At 46.0% G+C, this 14,581-nt stretch overlaps 1 protein-coding gene across 4 annotated transcripts in view; it reads left to right on the plus strand.

The window, feature by feature from the left end:
- WIPF1 (WAS/WASL interacting protein family member 1) overlaps positions 1 to 14,581 on the plus strand; it is a 55,466-nt gene that overhangs the window by 15,315 nt on the left and 25,570 nt on the right. Inside the window, exon 1 of one of the 4 annotated variants that reach the window (XM_081180726.1) lies at positions 4,427 to 4,544. The exons of the other annotated variants lie outside the window; for them this stretch is intronic. The gene's annotated coding sequence lies outside the window, so the exon portion shown is untranslated. Of the gene's footprint in view, positions 1 to 4,426; positions 4,545 to 14,581 lie in introns of those variants that run through there. 4 annotated transcript variants of the gene reach the window in all.

Raw genomic sequence — 14,581 nt, forward strand, 5'->3', positions numbered from 1 at the left:
GAACCATGTGGAAGATTTGAACCATCCCAATTTAGCCCTACCTGTGTCCTCCGTGCACCAGCAGGTATGAGGACCAAATTTAGCACCGAAGTGAAAACTAATCTGAGCCTCCGGAAGTGGGAGGCGGCTGCCTCAGCGTACCTCATGGGCGATCCGGCCATGACCTTAGATCAGGAATGGGCAACCTTTGGCCCTCCAGAGGTTGTTGCCTTCAACTCCCCTCGGCTTCGGACGGCTTGCTGTCTGGAGCTGATGGGAGCTGGAATCCAACAAGCTCCACAGGAGTCATAGATTAGCCACCCCTGCCTTGGGATGCCTAGCTGTACCTGAGCACACCTATTTCAGGTGGAGGAGCTGCCGAAATAGGTAACTGCTCTGAGCTGACTCTGTGGAGTAGGGTTTCCTGTCTCCCCTCTCCCTCAGATGTAGCAAGGGGAGAATGACTGTTGAGGGAAACAGTTCTGGGATGGGAAGAATGAAAGGCAGTTGGCGCCAGCCACCTCTGTGCTCTTCGTAGGGACAGGGAGCCCCCACTGCTGCCGCCACCTCCCAAAGCAGTTTTGGATGTCAGGCAGAAAGTTGAGGGTGGAGAACAGTGCAGGTGACTCACCCTTTTTGTTTAACATCCGAAGACAGAACCTATTCATCTCCTGTTCCTTTCACAGAGCAATTCCTGGAGTGGTTTAACAGGGAAGTCTAGGAATTGTAGCTCTGTGCCGGGAATAGGGGTCTCAACAGCACCCGCAGCCAGTAATTATTGGGGTGGAAGCCATGGCTGTTTAAAGTGGCATCATAGCGCTTTCAATGTGTGGTGTGAATTTGATTGGAGAGAGGCCTGCTACTGTCAGCAAATCGTGCTAGTGTTTTCCCTCTCAAGTCTTTCAAAATTAAGATTGGTTTTAAAGACAATAGGGACAGTGTCTCATGAGCAAACATCAAGTCACTTCCTGAACTCTTCAACTTCCCTTCAAGTTCTTTCGTACTCAGGGGGTCTACCACTCTATATATATATATATATATATATATATATATATATATATATATATATATATATATATATATATATATATATATATATATTCCTGCTGACTGAGGGATCGCTTCAGCTGTGTGTGCAAATGAAATGAAATGAAATGAAATGAAAGCTTCCAATATAAATAACCAGCACTTGCATTTTCAGCTTTTCAGCTTTTGGGTGCAACTTCCCAGTGAGGTTTAAACTGCATGCGCAAATAGGAGCTTTGGGAAGAAGTAGTCACCTGACACGGTTTATGGGTGAAAGCACGATCCAGTATGCATGGTTTGCATGGCTAAAATCTCAGATTTGATTTGTTCACCAGCACTTCTGGCTGAAAGGATATTTTGCTGTAGTTCAGGGTGTGTATGTGGAATACTGGACGCGGTGGACCATAGGCCTGGTTCAGTATAAGGCAGCCCCTGATATAAAGCTTAAGCCAGGGCTGGCAGTATATCTAGTAGTCCTCATTACTGTACCTAAGGGCAATAGATTCAACATTTTAATGGCCAAGGTTGAGAGGTGATAGAAGTTGTAGGCTAGCAACATCTGCAGGGCTAGCAACATCTGCAGGGCCACAGTTTTCCCAGACCTGGTTTAATTAAAAGAGGAAGCCTCCTTGTAACACAGTTTGCCACAAAATGGGTGCTGGGTGAAGTGGGACCCCTGGCAAAGCAACCTAGTTCGAATCAAGGTTCTCTAAATGTGGACAGGGCTTATCTTTCTTCTTTCTTTTTAATTTGGGGTAGTCGTATCTGACTGTGCCCAAACTGGTGAGTGGCATTTGTGTGCAGGAGTGAGTGGCAGATCTTGCAGAATAAATATTAAAATCATCTCCTCCTCCTCCTCCTCCTCCTCCTCCTCCTCCTTCTATTACATTTACAGTAGTACCTCAGGTTAAGTACTTAATTCGGTCCGGAGGTCCGTTCTTAATCTGAAACTGTTCTTAACCTGAAGCACCACTTTAGCTAATGGGGCCTCCTGCTGCTGCCGCACTGCCGGAGCCCAATTTCTGTTCTTATCCTGAAGCAAAGTTCTTAACCTGAAGCACTATTTCTGGGTTAGCAGAGTGTGTAACCTGAAGCATATGTAACCCGAGGTACCACTGTATATCCTGCTGTTCCTCTGAGGAGATTAAGGTGGTTTGCCTAGTTCCTTCCTGCTCCTTTTCAATCTCATAACAGCTCTGTGGGGTCTGCTCTGTGTCTAAGACAGCGTTTCTCAAACTTGGGTCTCCAGCTGTTGTTGGACTACAACTCCCATCATCCCTAGCTAGCAGTGGTTAGTGATGCCGGGAATTGTAGTCCAAAAAACAGCTGGAGGCCCAAGTTTGGGAAACACTGTCTTAAGGCAGAGCAGACTGCACTTTTTTTATAACTAGGAAGCCAGAGTTGGTGTGTTTGTGTGCTGGCTAGGCACTTGGGCCAGAACTAACAGATCAGCCTTTGCCAACTTGCTGTGCTGCAGCTGTCTTTGGACTCTGACTCCCATCTAGGTGAGGCTGATGGGAGTTGTAGTGCAAAGCAGCTGCAGCACACCAGGTCGGCGAAGGCTGGGGTGGACAAACCACCTTTTCTCTCTTTTCAGCCTGGTAGGATGGCAGTACTGCCATGCATATAAATGCAATATTTCAGTACAGGAGCCTGAGACAGTGGCTGCTCAGTACTTTGCGGAATGAATAAAACTGCTTCATTCTGGGTGCAGTTTTGCATGTGAATAGAGATGAGGTTGTAAATGCAAATCTAGCAGTGCCACCTTCCTCCTTTGGCCCATCTTTAAATGGCTATAGGGCCTCTCCGCATTACAAATTCTGTGTAAATGCTACCTCCCATGCTACTTCCTGTGGTTTTTACTTGCAGTTTGCATCACTGTCTGCTAACTTTCTTTTTATCAACTCTGCTACATCTCCAGTGGTAATCTTCCATGGGATTTTGGTACTTTTCCTCTAGCCTGTTCTAGGTAGGGGGTGGGGGTCTTCCAAGCTCAAGTTTGCCAAGATGGCATTAACGGAGTTGTATCTGCATGAATTAGTCAAAGGAAAACCTTAGTTGTGTTTGTATAAAAGAGACTCTTAGTGCCTCCGTTCCAAAATTAAGAACGGAAGAAAAACCCTGTTGAATCAGGCCAGCGACCCGTCAAGTCCATTATCCTTTTCTCACATTGGTCAACCAGGTGCCTATGGAAAACCTAAAAACCTGAGCAAAAAAGCACTCTCCCCCTTTGTTAAGGTAAAGGTACCCCTGACCGTTAGGTCCAGTCGTGGACGACTCTGAGGTTGCAGCGCTCATCTTGCTCTATAGGCCGAGGGAGCTGGTGTTTGTCTGCATGTGGCCAGCATGACTAAGCCGCTTCTGGCGAACAAGAGAAGTGCACGGAAACGCTGTTTACCTTCCTGCCAGAGTGGTACCTATTTATCTACTTGCATTTTGACGTGCTTTCGAACTGCTAGGTAGGCAGGAACTGGGACTGAACAATGGGAGCTCACCCCGTCACGGGGATTCGAACCGCCGACCTTCTGATCGGCAAGCCCTAGGCTCTGTGGTTTAGACCACAGCGCCACCTGTATCCCACAGCACCACACTGGTAAATCGGACTTCACCCCTACCTATAGCTCTTTCTGCTTTTTTAAATAGTCGAGGCTGGGTTGGACTTTTGTGCTCAGTAAGCCAAAGTGAAGGCTTTTTTGTGGCAGAAGGTGACCCTGTTTTGAAACCTTTGCTGTTTCTTCCTATTGCATGAGTTTCTTTCAAAACTTCCTGTGGCTCACACCAAAGTCTGTGTTCCCTGATCGCAATACAGTGGCTCAGTAGCTACATTCCTACCTATAAGCAATTTTTAACTGTCTAGTGCAATTTTTTCTCAAACTTGGGTCTGCAGATGTTTTTGGATTACAATTCCCATCATCCCTGGCCATTGGTCTTGCTGACTAGGGATGATGGGAGTTGTAGTCCCAAAGCAGCTGGAGACCCAAGTTTGGGAAACACTGATGTAGTGAAAGGGAGAGAGAGAAAAAAATGCTCTGCTGCAGAAAAGCTTCCACGACAGGATGGAGTTAATGGGAGGAATGAAATGTTTGTGTGTGTGTGTGTGCTCGTTCACATTTGTGTGGTCCTGTCCCCTCTGCCAGCAGCAGGCCGTAGACAGAGCATGGTTTAAATGAGTCAGCAGTGTGGCACCACAAAAGATTTCAATGCATGCACACAGTGCAAGCTTTAATATGGCCTTGAACTGACCGGAGGGCCATTCCTGTAACACTCCTAATTGTCTCCTTGCGTTTGCCCTGTTAAGTTTTAGAGCGCTCTGAGCGGAACAAACAAAAGATAGCGGAATTATGCAAACAAATGGGATGCATAATAACGTGAGGTATAAATATTCTCCGAGTCGAAACGAAGTAGATGGAGCAAGGGTTTTTTTAGCAAGAGGCAGTGTGGGGAAGTGTGGTGTCATGTGGCTATGTGACAGGAAACTCAGCTGAAAGCTGAGGTGAGCTTCAGACGTGACAGCTCTCCTACTGTTGAAGACAGTGCAGGTCTGTGTTTTTCTTTTTGCAGCAAGTTTTTATTCTTTTCGAATATGAGTGTTGTGTTTAAGCTTGTCGTGGTTGGGGTAGGACGATTGTAGCATGAGACTTTCGCTAGGACAGTGCTGAGCTTCTGACTTACAAGGTCGCCCAAAAGATGCATATAACAGGGAAGAATTAATATTCAGGTTGGTGGTTCAGTTTGTATGTGTGTGTGTGTGTGCTGCTGAACTTACCTGTCTGTGAGAAGATGAGGATTTTATTTTCAGTAATGAAAGCATGTTTTATTGTTGTGGCACCAGCAGTTCTCAACCTGTGGGTTCCCAGATGTTGTTGGACTACAACTCCCATCATCCCTGAGCTCTGGCCTTGCTAGCTAGGGGTGATGGGAGTTGTAGTTCAACAACATCTGGGGACTCACAGGTTGAGAAACACACACACACAGCTGGGGTGGGGAGAACCTTGAACTGCTATTGTAATTGGCTAATGCAAAAGACTTAAGGCTGCAATCCTATACACAGCTATTGTCCAATCGTGCCTCCTTTGGAGTAAGGCCCCTTGAATTTAGTGGGAATTAAATTACATGTGCTTTTGTGTAAGCATGCCTAGGATTGTGCTGCAGATGTGGCTTCTCCTTTAGTGGAGTTTGCTAGCTCTGAAATGCTATTACTGATTTCAATACTTACAGTGCCTAAAAAAATTTCTAAGCCCTGCACGTATATTAAAAGAGAGCACAAGGGCCTGCTTGTGAGCTTGCGGTATAATTAGATGCAATGCAAAATGAGCGAAGAAGAGGAAAGCAAGTGTTGCAGCTCCTCCAGGGGCCGGTGAATGGAGCCAGGTTGGTCTCCCCTTTGTCATGGTGTTCTCCCTTGGATGCAGACAAAAATCATAGAATTTGTAGAGTTGGAAGGGACCACGAAGGTCATCTAACCCAACCCCCTGCAATGCATAACTCTTTTGCCCAGTGTGGGACTTGAACCCACAACTCTGAGATTAAGACTCTCAGTGCTCCATGGAGCTCCGGCCAATGGCATAAGCCAGAGTGTGCCTCCTTTTGCTTCTTCAGTCCCTGGGCATCGATCTGATTTTGCTTTCTTCTTTGTCTTTGTCTGAAACGTGTCTCACTTAAACCCTTTTTGCTCCAAGAGTAAGAAGAAAATCTTCCCAACATCCAGAGAATTGCTGGGCTTGGTGTAAGGGGCCTAACTGGTAGGATCAGATATTCTTTTTCCCCCTCCTCTGGACCTCTTTCCTCCCCAGGCCGTATCACAAGCTGTTTTTGAAACTTCCATCAGTTTCAATTGCAGTCTTCCAGCGGATGGGGGCTTTTGCAGGAAAAACAAGTCCAAAAGTGCACTTAAAGTCACAGAACCAGTTGGGTGGTTCTGTGGCCTCTGTCCTTCTCTGTGAATAACTTGCATATTCTTCTGAAAATTCAGGGTAGTGCTCAGACTAGGACTGGGCGGGGGAGGGGGCACCCAAGTTGACATACGCTCTCAGCCAAAAATTGCCTCACCGGGTAGTTGTTGGGGGAGGGGAAATTCATGTCCCACTTTGAGACCCAGAAAGGGCATGGGGAAAAGAGCACCAACCCCAAAACTGCATCAGTGACTCCCAAGACGTTGTCCTGTGGTATAATATTTGGGTTCAGAATGTTTTATAATATGCTGATTCTTGACAATGCAGAGGTTGACTAGTGTTTATCTACCCCCTCCTTCTAAAAAGAAAATGTCCTTGTCATCACAATGGTGAAAATCCACAACCTGTGGGGGGTTTTTTGGTTATAGGGATATGTAACAAAATAATCAGCATTTTCTGCTGTAATGAGACATGCCTGGGTCAGCGGTTCAAATCCCCATGATGGAGTGAGCTCCCATTGCTCTGTCCCAGCTCCTGCCAACCTAGCAGTTTGAAAGCACACCAGTGCAAGTAGATAAATAGGTACTGCTGTGACAGGAAGATAAACGGTGGTTCCGTGTGCTCTGGTTTCAGTCATGGTGTTTTGTTGCACCAGAAGCGGTTTAGTCATGCTGGTCACATGACCTGGAAAGCTGTCTGTGGACCAACGCCGGCTCCCTCGGCCTGAAAGCGAGATGAGCGCTGCAACCCCATAGTCGCCTTTGACTGGACTTAACCATTCAGGGGACTTTTACCTTTACCTTTGTATGATTGGAAGATTGGATTCTTTGTATGATTGGATGATTGGATTCTTTGTATGATTGGATTCACATACATACTGCAAGATCTATGCAATAATGCTATTTATAGGGAAGAACACAAACTTATTTAGCGTGTTGTGCTTCTGGTGGTGAAGCATGTGACATTCATTGGCTGAAGCAGCAGCACAGAATGTTCATAACCACCCCAACTATTCAGGCTTCATAGATTATGCATCTATACAGCTCAGTTTCTGTGGGGGAAGGAGAAGTTGACAGTTTGGCAAGGGATTAGAACCTCACCCAGACCTTAGTTACAGAAGTAGGTTTGTCAACTAGTCTTACAAGAATGAGGGAATTAGAGGGTTGCAATCTTGGAGGCAGCATGGCTGAATCAAGGGACCCAACTCAGCTGAGAAAAGAGAATTGAGAGAGAAGGTCCTCTGAATAAGACCCTTAGTGTGGTTTAAGGAGAGGAAAGCTGGGATACAAGGGAAGGAGACCAAGAAACTGAAGGTAGCTGGAGGAAGTTGGACAAAAAGTGAGTGGTGTTTTAAGGCAGAAACCTGGGGAGCTGATGGAATGAAGAAAAAATAAGCAAAAGGGAAAGTCTGACCGCAGCATAATTTCACAAGTGTTCGAGGTACAGGAAGGTCCATTTTGGGAACTGAAGGGAAATGGCCAGTCAAAGGAGATTTAGTCCTTGTAGGACCCTGGGCCATGGAGAAAAGGATCAAGAAGATTACTTGATTTAGCAGTCTTCCCAATTCTGGTGCTCTCTAGGTGTTTGACTACAATTCCCATTAACCCCTGTGCCAGTATGGCCAATGGGTCTGGGGTGATGGGAGTTGTAGTCCAAACACCTGGCTTTTAGGAACTATGCTCTGATTGCCAGTTTTGGCTTCCACTGCCACTGCTGCCAGCATGGCGATCTGGTGACCCTAAAAGAACAGTAACAAGGCTCTGTAAATAGGTGTTGTAAGAAAAGGCTGAGTTGCAAATACTGAGTGAGCACCCACCACACTGTGTTATAATTTGCAGGGCACGGGTGCCTTTTTGGGGTGTCATCCCTGTCCTACACTGTTCGTTTGCTGGGAACATTTACGTTTGCTCTGTTGCACTTCTCAAGCACTTACTGCCTACATGGGTACACAGAGTCTGGATCTAGACACACCAAGTGTTTCAGTTAAACACGTAAATTTAAACAGGGAAGACAGGTAGAGAGAGAAAACGGGATTCCACAGCGCCATCTGGTGGCACAATGTTTATATTGCATATACAGTGCCTATAAATCGCTTTTTCTTTGCCATTCTCGCTGAGTCCAGAGAGGGCTTTCTCAGATCACTCCTATTGGGGCAAGTCCACAGATGATGCAAGGCTGTGCCACTTCCTCTTCCCTTTGCACTTGTCTATGAATGAAGTAGGCAAAACAGGAAGCAGCAGCCACCTCAGTGTACTAATATATATACAGGTGGGGTCACCCTGTGGAATGCCCTCCCATCAGATGTCAAGGAAATAAACAACTATCTGACTTTTAGAGGACATCTGAAGACAACCCTCTATAGGGAAGTTTCTGATGTTTGATGTCTTACTGTGTTCAAATTTGTTGGACGCCGCCCAGAGTGACTGGGGACAACAAAAGATAGCATCTTCCGCTTTAAGGGCAATTATTGCGTGAAGATTTGTACAATTGCAAACCTCTGTGCACAAAAAGCAAGCTGTGTGGGGGGGGGGGATGGCCCCTGTGTGCTGCAAGGCTATGTGTGTCACTGTACAAAACCTTTGGCTTCCATTGTACAAAGCCATTCACTTTGCTTCAGGTTCTATGTTTTCTTTCACACCGGTAGCACTTCTTTGTGGACCTGTAAAATGAATGGAAAATCTTTTTTGAAAGCACCACCATTGAAGCATGCAAAAGCAGAGCAGCGTATGATAGCCTGTGTTTTATAAACGGATAACGCTGCTTGATGAGAAAAACTGAGAAAAGTTAGAGAAGAGGAAGTGGGAAGAGTCAGAGAGCATTGTGGCAGAGGCAAAGAGGGGAGGGGGAAAAAACAATAAGGGGATTGTACAAGAGTGGTAACTGTGTAAACCAGAGTTCTTGGAAAAAGAAGGCTGAGGGGGGAATTAATTTTCCAGATTAAAATTAGAGCAGCAGGAAGAAGAGCAAGAAAAGACTACGCAACTATGTAAATATGGAAGAATGAAGGAATGGTTCGGGCTAGGGCTGATATATCAATATATTGTCCAAAACCAGTTTGAAGTCCATATCGTGATATCAGTTTCATAATAAAAATCACAATGGAGGGAATACCATGGAGCCACCCAATATCACTACATAGCTCCATCCTTGTTTCAGACATCATGATATATTATTATATTGCGATGTTTAGCAGTGATAGATCACGGTTTTTGAAAAATATCTGAAGGAACATCCCCACCCCCATCTTTCAGCTTGGACACTAAGGTCCAGCTCCGAGGGCCTTCTGGCGGTTCCCTCACTGCCAGAAGTGAGGTTACAGGGAACCAGGCAGAGGGCCTTCTCGGTAGTGGCACCCGCCCTCCCATCAGATGTCAAGGAAATAAACAACTACCTGACTTTTAGAAGACGTTAGAAAGCAGCCCTGTACTTCCAGGTTGGCGCAGCTCATAACCCAATGCGTGCGCAACCATAAACGTTCGTATCCAGAGGTACCACTGCATCTGACTTTTAGAAGACATCTGAAGGCAGCCCTGTTTAGAGAAGTTTTCAACGTTTGATGTTTTATTGTGTTTTTAATATTCTGTTGGGAGCCGCCCAGATGGGCAGGGTATAAATAAATTATTATTATTATTATCATTATTATTATTACCCGGCCCTAGTTCAGGCTCAATAGAAAGAGAGAACAGGTAAGGAAATGAATCTAAGCTGCCGTGGAGGCTGAGGCAGTGTGTGTGTTTGGGGAGGGGGGTGAGTTGATTTTGCAATGCTGGAGAGAGGCTGGCTTGAGAAGCCTCACCAGCGGTTCGATGGTTCTCACGCTTCCATCTAAGGCTGTTGATCACAGGCCTTGGGAGCCACCGAGGTGTAGCCTGTGGCCTATTGGATTTGCTCAGTCATGAAGCCGACCTTGAGCTCAATGCTATTTGCCAGCCTAACCAACCTCGCAGGGTGCTTGGAGGACATCTGATGCTTGGTAATAGGGTGTGGTATTGGGTTCTTATTTTTGTACACGTGCAATAAAAAGGACGTGCAGCCAACACACACCTGTTCTAAGCTAGGACTTAGCCTAAGGTATCGATACATGGCAGCCCATCTGCCTTCTGCTTTCAGGCCAGAACCTTTCTTCTGCGCTGTGCTTCTTCCTGCTCAGATTCTCCTGCGCTCTGCAGCTGTTGCAAGAGGTACAGCATGCATTTTATTTCTTTTTGGAATTCGCTCCCAGAAGCTGTGGCAAAGGCCTCCTGCTTAGAAATAGGTTCAAAGCATATTCCCTAGGAGAGGAGGCCAATCACTGGCTAATATGAAACGTCCAGCTTCAAGGGCAGTCTACCATGTAACCGGGATGCGGGTGGCACTGTGGGTTAAACCACAGAGCCTAGGACTTGCCGATCAGAAGGTCGGCGGTTTGAATCCCCGCGACGGGGTGAGGTCCCGTTGCTCGGTCCCAGCTCCTGCCCACCTAGCAGTTCGAAAGCACGTCAAAGTGCAAGTAGATAAATAGGTACCGCTCCGGTGGGAAGGTAAACAGCGTTTCCGTGTGCTGTTCTGGTTCGCCAGAAGCAGCTTAGTCATGCTGGCCACATGACCCGGACACTGTACAATAAAGCGAGATGAGCGCCACAACCCCAGAGTCGGTCACGACTGGACCTAATGGTTAGGGGTCCCTTTACCCTTTACCTTTACCATGTAACCAGTGATAGAAACTCATATATATAAGCATAGGCGCCGACTCCATGGGGCTTGAGGGGGCCCAAGCCCCCTCAAAAATTCGTTTGGGGGGCTCCGCCCCCCCAATAATCTCCGGCGCCCCTCCAGCAGAGCGCCACCGTCGCCCTCCCCCAGCCCAAAATGCACAGGGCCGGGCTGCATGCCTCCTGCCCTCCCTCCCGAGCAAAAGCTCCACCCAATTTCCGCTCCGGAGCTGATTAATAGGCGCAGCACGCTCTCCCCTATTCGCTCACGAGGAGGCGGCGCCACTTTATTTGCATATTCATGAGCTTATTTATTATTCATGAGCTTTCCCGCCCCCCGCCCCCAATATTTTTTATAAGTCTGCGTCCCTGTATATAAGCCAGGCACCATATGGCTCCTTAAACCAGGGTTACAGTCGCCAAAACAGAATGCCTGGTTGCCATTTTTGGGCCAAGCGGCTTGAGTCGTATATTTCAATACCACTTTTGGGTTCCTGAAATTCATTCTGATTGTGCAGATAGAATCTCATGGATAGAATTCTACAGGATGTGTTGCCACTGTGTGAAAACACTCAAGACCCAATGATCTCCAGGCGTGGCACCTCCAGATGGTGGAGACGCCAGGCGTCATCCTGCCACCTGAGTATCTTCGCTTAGTCGCAAGAGTCCGAAAGCCAGGTACAAAAATGCGACTGGCACCTGGTGAATTTCAAATGCTGCACGTAACAGCAGAGGGCTTTCTGGATGCGCCTGGAAGATCATTCTGGGAAAATGGGACACTGAGCTAGATCAACCTTTCATCTGATCAGCTGGGTTTCTTGTGTTATTTCTTGTGCTATAGATGCAAGAGCCTGCACCAGAAAAGCAGTTTGAAAAGTGGGCAGTGTGGGTTTTCTTTAAAGCTGTTTCCCTAACTTCGGATTGTGTGGCAGTTCAACCAAGGTTTTTTTATATATAAAATTTATCCAGTTATTTAAGCTACCACGCTGTTTTGTTTCAATAGGCTCCTGTCCCGGAGCTTAGGTGGAATTGTAATTAAAGCGAATTGGGGTTAATAAAGTGCTCCCATTAGTTGCAGATTTTTGAAAGCCCTGGGTGTTTTGTTTTTCTTGCATAGCCCTGTGCAAGGAGCATGAAACCTTCTATCTACCCCATCGAATTGCTCCCCCAAAGCAAAGATCTGTTAAGGGCCGCAGTGGGTTACATAACCAGGGTTGCCATCACGGAAAACTCACCCATGCCCTTCCCTCCTCATGCTGATCATTTGTCCCTATTTATTTACGTTTTAGAAGAATATTTGCATCATTCATTTGCACTGTCTAGTCTAGCCTCTGTGGACCACAACTCCCAACATCTCATGCCAGTTTGGCCAAAAGTCAGGGAGTTGTAGTCTAAAACATCTGGGGAAGAGTACGACATTGGCTACTTCTGAGCTAGTTTGTAAAGCATCACACTATAATCTATTGTAAAAAATTAGAAAAATGATCAAAATATGACAGAGAAAAGAGGTGTTTACAAGGGCCCTGGAGAAGGAGTAAGCAGTGTGTGTCTATATAGCAGGCTCTTTAAAAAAAAAGCAGAAATTGCGGCTTGCACCTTTGAAAAGCTAATAAAATACAGTGGTACCTCGGGTTACATACGCTTCAGGTTACAGACTCCGCTAACCCAGAAATAGTGCTTCAGGTTAAGAACTTTGCTTCAGGATGAGAACAGAAATCGTGCTCCGGCAGCGCAGCGGCAGCAGAAGGCCCCATTAGCTAAAGTGGTGCTTCAGGTTAAGAACAGTTTCAGGTTAAGAACGGACCTCCGGAACGAATTAAGTACTTAACCCGAGGTACCACTGTACAGTTGCAGGTGTCTTGGCGTGATCAAAGTCTCTCGAACAAATTAGTGTGTGTGCTTTATTTCTCGGAAAAGGTAACTGCTGCCCAGATTTTTCAAAGATGCGTTTGGGACCTGCCAGGCAGCCTTGGGCCAGATGTTTAAGTGAATTTGTTTAGTGTGCAAATTAAGTAAGTGTCTTGGCTTTTTTCCTTTTTTTTTTAGCCGATCCATTAGAAGCCTGCAGTTTTGTTAGGCTATGAAGTTCTGTGTTTGGCCCCTTCTAAAAGAAGCTTCTGTATGGGGTCAGACAATAGAAAAATATCATTAAATGCTTGGCCCAATTTTGGCTGCGTTTGTGCATGTGCATATGCGTTGCCTGTTTGTTTTCTCCCCCAGGCTGATAGCCAGGGAAATTTTGTTTCCTTTGGTATATTTCCTAAGTAAATGTTTTGTAAGGTTTCTTTCACCTCCAAAGTTCCAAGTAGTTTGGAAATGTCAGTTGACTAATACTCTTTTGAGTGGGTATTCCTATCCCTAAACATGCTCCAAACAGAAATTGCTGATTTTTATCATCTGGTTTAGGATTACTGTCCAGACCTCCCCAAACCTTGTGTATTCCAGATGTTTTGGACTAGAATGCCAATCTCAGTCCCAGCCAGGTGGAGGTTATATGCAAGACATCTGAAGGGACCAGGTCGGAGGTGACTGATTCGGACGAAGTAGGATCTGAAACAGAATATATAAATCATGCACAGATGTATGGGCAGGAGGCTTTGAGTTCTGGGAATCCAGTTTTATTCTGGCAAGGAAGATTCCCCCTGCCCCACCCCGCAATCTCTGCAAATGCAGTTTTCCGTTTATTAATGGCAGAAACTAAATAGAAAAGTAAGTAAGCTGAAAACAAATTCATTCTTGCCCGGTGCAGCCAAAATATTTATTCCTATTAGCAGCATTGCAGCATTGAAATAAAATTTAAAAGTTAACAGGGAGCAGAAGAGGCCCTTTTATACTGCGCTTTGTGGTTTTCGCAGGTGCTTAAGCTAAACAGGAAGCAAGTTGAATTGCTTTCATTAAAACTTTTCTGCTTATTTTGCAAGGTATTAAACCGGTGTCTCCCCTCTACCCACCCAAAAAAACCCTGCTGATTGATAAGACTCACCTTTTTTCTCTCCCTGAGCTGGAACTAGAATAGAGGCACATATGGTGAGAACAGGAGAAGAATCTGAAATATTTCAGTGCTCAGCCAGAGATTGTGTATTTGTTCCACGAGATGGAATTCAAAAGCCACAGTATCTTTCTTTGGACCACCTAAAATCATAGCGGTCAACTTTCAGATTTGAAAGTAAGGGATTAGCAGCCTCGAAAATAAGGGATCAGCAGCCTCACCTGTCCTGGGGACAGTTTACGGGATATCTAACAGTCCGGGATAGCAGTGGGAAGCAGCGGGAAACGGCGCTGGAATAAGGGAATTTCCCGCAAAAAAAGGGACGGTTGACAGCTATGCCTAAAATCTGGGGTGGGGTGGGGGGGATGTACTAAGTAGTGTTTCAAGTCCTCCAGAACTCATCTTCAGGTTGAATGTTAAGCAAAAGGGAGAGTTCTTGAGAACTCAAAAAGTTTGCTCACCAGGAAGGACACTTCCTCCCACAGCCACGAACTCAGTGGAAACACCTCTCTCCAGTGCATGGTACCGCAGTTAGCGATGGGGGGGGGAATCCCATTGCGTCGTGATGAGGGAGGAAGGAATTGGACCTCCGCTACCTGTGTGCTGTGCTCCTCGTGGAAATTGGGAGAGAGAGCGTTCTCTTCGCCTAGGATTACTTTAAAAATATGTATCTTGCCTTACTATAACCAGCATGATTTGATGTAGTTAAAGCACCACAGTGGCACGTGTGACAGGCGTCATTCAAAGCCCAAAGGCAAATTTGCTTCTGTTAAACCCCCGACTGCTGAGAAAACGTGAAGAAGTATCTTTGGGAATTCAATGATGTGGCATGTGCAGAGCACATACACAAAAGTTGTTAGTTGGTTATGTATTCAGATTGGTGTGGTTTGTGGGTGGGGACGCTTGCTTGCTACTTGGTGACCTTTAAGGGCTGAAGTAGACATTATGTTAATCGTGGGGTTAACAACCACATACAGGGATTTGATAAGTATAATGATATGTGC

Source organism: Podarcis bocagei (assembly GCF_964188305.1).
Source record: "Podarcis bocagei genome assembly, chromosome: 1".
Lineage (NCBI taxonomy): Eukaryota > Metazoa > Chordata > Lepidosauria > Squamata > Lacertidae > Podarcis > Podarcis bocagei.